This window comes from Chrysochloris asiatica, unplaced genomic scaffold (genome assembly GCF_000296735.1).
Source record: "Chrysochloris asiatica unplaced genomic scaffold, ChrAsi1.0 scaffold00075, whole genome shotgun sequence".
Lineage (NCBI taxonomy): Eukaryota > Metazoa > Chordata > Mammalia > Afrosoricida > Chrysochloridae > Chrysochloris > Chrysochloris asiatica.
Genome location: NW_006408593.1, coordinates 7,832,147 through 7,836,564, shown reverse-complemented (window position 1 = coordinate 7,836,564; position 4,418 = coordinate 7,832,147). Strand labels below are relative to the sequence as shown.

Sequence of the window (4,418 nt, the reverse complement as noted above, 5' to 3'; positions counted from 1 at the left end):
ACTCAATGGCACCTGACAACAACAACAATTTTCATTGGCTGATTTTCAGAAGTAGATTGCCAGGTATTTTTTCCTAGAGTCATGGTCTGGGTTATCCACTAAATCCTTTTTAGCATCATAACAACATCCACGTCTCCACTGAAAGACTAGTGGTAGCTACCCATGACGTATATTGACTGGAATTGAACCCAGATCTCTCACATGGAATCTGAGATTCTGCCACCGCACCGTTATTCTCATATTTACATTGTTCTTGTTAAGTATCCTCAAGTTGATTTCAACTCAGAGTGACCCTGAGGCTGTACATCTTTGTGGGAGCAGAAAACCTCATCTTTCTCCCACAGAGCAATTGATGGACTTGAGTCTTCAACCTTGTGATTTGCAGTACAGTGCTTATCCTACAGAGTGCACTCATTTTTTTTTTTGACATTTCTCTTGTTGTGCTAGATGCCAGTCCCCTTGAGTAGGGATGTTTAGCTATTTGTCTTTTCACCCACGCAATCTCTTAGCACTTCATAACCTTTCAGCTTTTGAACAAATGGAGATCTTCTTGCCTTTGCTTTTCTTGAAGTAAATTATTCTTTTCAGATTTTAGTTTGGACAATCCCAAAGGTTGATACCACCTTGAAAAGTGGTTTCCAAACTGTTTTTACTGCAGAGACCTTAACCCAAGTGAACTATGCTGAAATCAGATATGAAAAACTCCAAGACTTCTTGCTTTGGTTGAAGGAGGTGGAGGATGAACCCAAGTCATGCCATCTATCTGGACTAGAGCAGCAGTTCTGGGTGGTACAAATGGCTAATGCATCTGGCTGCCAGTTGAAAGTTTGACAGTTCAAGCCCACCAGAGTCACCTCAGAAGAAAAGCCTGAAAATCAACTTCCAAAAAATCAGCCATTGAAAACTCTATAAAGCACAGTTCTACTTTGACACACAACATGTCACCATGAGTCAGAATTGACAAATGTTTTTTGTCAAGGTGTGGTCTTCATACCAGTAGCATCTACATCACCCGAGAAGGACTTAGAACTGCAAAGTCTAATCTCTACCTCATATTGACTGATTCAGAATCTCGGAGGGGTGGGACTCAGTGGTCTGCATTTTAATAGGCTTTCACGTGATTCCAAATGAACTTTGAGAACTAGTGCACTAGAGCTCCTTAGAGTAAAAGGAAAGCATCCCAGTGTAGAGGTGGGTGTTGTTGTTGTTGTTGTTGTTCTTAGGTGCCATCGAGTCGGTACCGACTCATAGTGACCCTATGCACAAAGAGAATGAAACATTGCCTGATCCTGGGCCAACCTCACTATTGTTGCCATGCTTGAGCCCATTGATGCTGCCCCATTGCCAATCCATCTCATTGGGGGGTCTTCCTCTTTTTTTCTGACCCTCTGCCTTACCAACATGGTATCCTTCTGCAGTGACTGGTCCCTCCTGACAATATGTCCAAAGTATGAGAGACGAAGTTTGACCATCTTGGCTTCCAAGGAACACTGGCTGCATTTCTTCCAATACAGATCTGTTTGTCCTTTTGACAGCCCATGGCACTTTCAGGTGGGTATAGAGGTGGAAAAACCACATGGTTTTTCTACATTAAACCAAGCTATCTAACTGCCATCATGACTCTTAGTGATCCTGTATACAGTTTCCACGCTGTACAGCTTTACAAGAGCAGAAAGCCTTTTTTTCCCCCGAGAGGGGCTGCTGGTGGGATTGAACTGCTCACCTTATGGTTAGGAGTTCAGTACTTATCCTACAATACCACCAGGCCTCTTTTTTCATTGTTATTGTTGTTAAGACATTCAAGGTGGTTCTGACTCATATTGACACTGTATAGGGTTTCCAGGAGAGGCTGGTGGGTTTGAACTGCCAACCTTTTAGTTAGAGTCCAGTGCTTATACTAGAGCACCACACAAAAACATTCTCAGAACAGGAAGTGCCATCCAGTGCTATTAAGTTTTAGAGCCAGATCATGCCCAATGGCTAAAAGCCAAGTCACTAAACTTTTAGGCAAGTTTGAATAGTCACCAAATGGCAACTCAGCCTCAGGTGCAGCCCATCAGACATGTGGGCTGGGTTTGGGCTGCTAATTTTGCTGTGTGAAACCAGGAAGTTGAGCTCTCATCTGCTCCTAACCCAAGGCTGCCTCTAACACCCACTGAGACCTGGGGATATGACTTCGGTGACCCTGAGTCTCAGAGAGCTCGACTCCAGCAGCTTGGGCAGGCTGCTGCACTTTTATGGGGCAAGAGGGACATTACTGGCATGGTTTGGGAGGAATGTAATTCTTTTTTTCATGGTCTTGCTGACTGATTGTGAACTTCTTTCTCATAGCAGTGCAAAAGACCATTGGAAAACCCTGACTAATGTAGTTTCAGAAGACCAGAAGATGGAACCGGAAATCTCAGGATTGAGGTCCATAAAAACACCTGCCCTAATAGGTCTCCAGAAGTCAGGTAATAATCTGGGAGACTTTCTAGAGATTTTACCCCAGACCCCTCAGAAAAGGCTGCCCCGCTTGAAGATCAGAGGTGTCAAGAAAGACCTGCAGAAGAATAGGATATGGAGTGATACCAAGAAGAGGGAGGAAGAACCTAGCCAAAGACCTAAGGAAGGTAAAGTTCAGAGAAAACTCCTTAGCTTGAGGAGAGCAGTAATTCCACCACTGAGGGATACTAGAAAAGCAGAGACCAGAGCCAAGCCTACCTCCATGGGGGTTAAAATATAGAAAAAATTACCCCCTCTCAAGGAATGCCAGAAAACTGTGATAGATGCCTTCTCTCATGCCTGGAGAGGATATAAGGCATTTGCTTGGGGCTATGATGAACTCAAACCTGTGTCCAGATCATTCAGTGAGGTATTTGGTCAAGATGGTCTTGGCCTGACTCTCATTGATGCCCTGGACACCATGTGGATTATGGGGCTACAAAGAGAATTTGAAGAAGCCAAGAAATGGGTGCTAGAGAACTTAAATTTTCATAAAAATGTGAAGGTAAATCTCTTTGGAAGCACTATCTGCATCTTTGGTGGACTTTTAAGTGCTTAAAATTTATCTGGAGATAGACTCTTTTTGGAAAAAACTGAAGATCTTGGAAATCGGTTAATGCCGGCTTTCAGAATGCCTTCCAAGATTCCATTCTCCGATGTAAACATTGGCACTGGTGAAACATTCAGTCCAGTGGCACAAGTCACCAGCATTCGGTTGGAGTTTAGAGAGCTCTCGTGTGTCACTGGAAAGGCAAAGGTTCAGAAGGCAGTGGAGGAGGTCATGATGCATTTCCATTCCCTGCCTGGGAAGAATGATGGGCTAGTGCCCACATACATCCATATCCTCAGTGGCTTCTTCACTGATGAGGAGACCTTTACTATTGGAGCTGGTGTTGACAGCTACTATGAGTATCTGCTGAAGCAGTGGATCCAAGTAGGAAAGAATGAAAGTCAGTTGCTAGAAGACTATGTTAAAGCCATCAAAGGAATACAAATGCATCTGCTTTGGAAACATAGGACCATACATCTGACTTTCGTGGGAGATATTATCTATAGTAAATTCATTCCCAAGATGGATCATTTTGCATGCTTTTTACCTGGGACGCTGGCTCTGGGTGTACACCATGGACTGACCAGTAGCCATATGGAGCTAGCTAAAGCTCTTATGGAGACCTGTTACAAGATGTATAATCAGTTTAAGTCTGGGCTGAGCCCTGAAGCTGTGTACTTCAATATTTACTCCAATGTTATGCCTGGGGAGATGCGGATCATACTTAAAGACAATGCCAATATGTTGCGACCAGAGACTGTAGAGAGCTTGTTCTATCTGTACCGGGTCACTGGGGACAAGAAATACCAGGATTGGGGCTGGAAGATCCTGCAGAGCTTTAACAAGTATACCCAGGTGGCTATTCTTCCATCTGGGATGTTCAGAACCCAGTCACAGATAATCATATGGCAAGTTTCTTTCTGGGAGAAACTCTGAAGTACATGTATCTTCTTTTTTCTGATGACCTGGACTTGCTTAACCTTGACAAATATGTGTTTAACACAGAGGCTCATCCCCTGTCCATCTGGCCTTCAGCTTAAAAGTCTTGGGAAGTCAATGTAAGTAGCAGCCTCAACCTTAAAACTGTTCTGACTGAGCACTGCATGGTGTTGACTTTTTACCTTCCTGAAGATCATAGCTTGGCAAGCTAATGGCTTTTGGATAAAGTAGTCATCCTTTGAACTTTAGTAATGGGGTGGGGGTGGAGTTCCATGTATGGGCTGACGATAGCAAGTCCAGTGGGACAGCTCGTGTCTAGAATACTTTGGAAGACCAGGTGCCTGAAGTCAAAGCAGGTGCTGGTTGGACTTGAATTCCATTTTCATGCATTTCTTTAAGTGGTATTTCAAGTTACTTTTAGGGATTGTTTCTGTGCCTCTGCTTT

General features: G+C 43.7%; 1 pseudogene; it reads left to right on the top strand.

The window, feature by feature from the left end:
• The first annotated feature begins 2,758 nt into the window (after nucleotides 1-2,758).
• Nucleotides 2,759-4,074, top strand: LOC102827900 (annotated as a pseudogene).
• The last annotated feature ends 344 nt before the right edge of the window (nucleotides 4,075-4,418 follow it).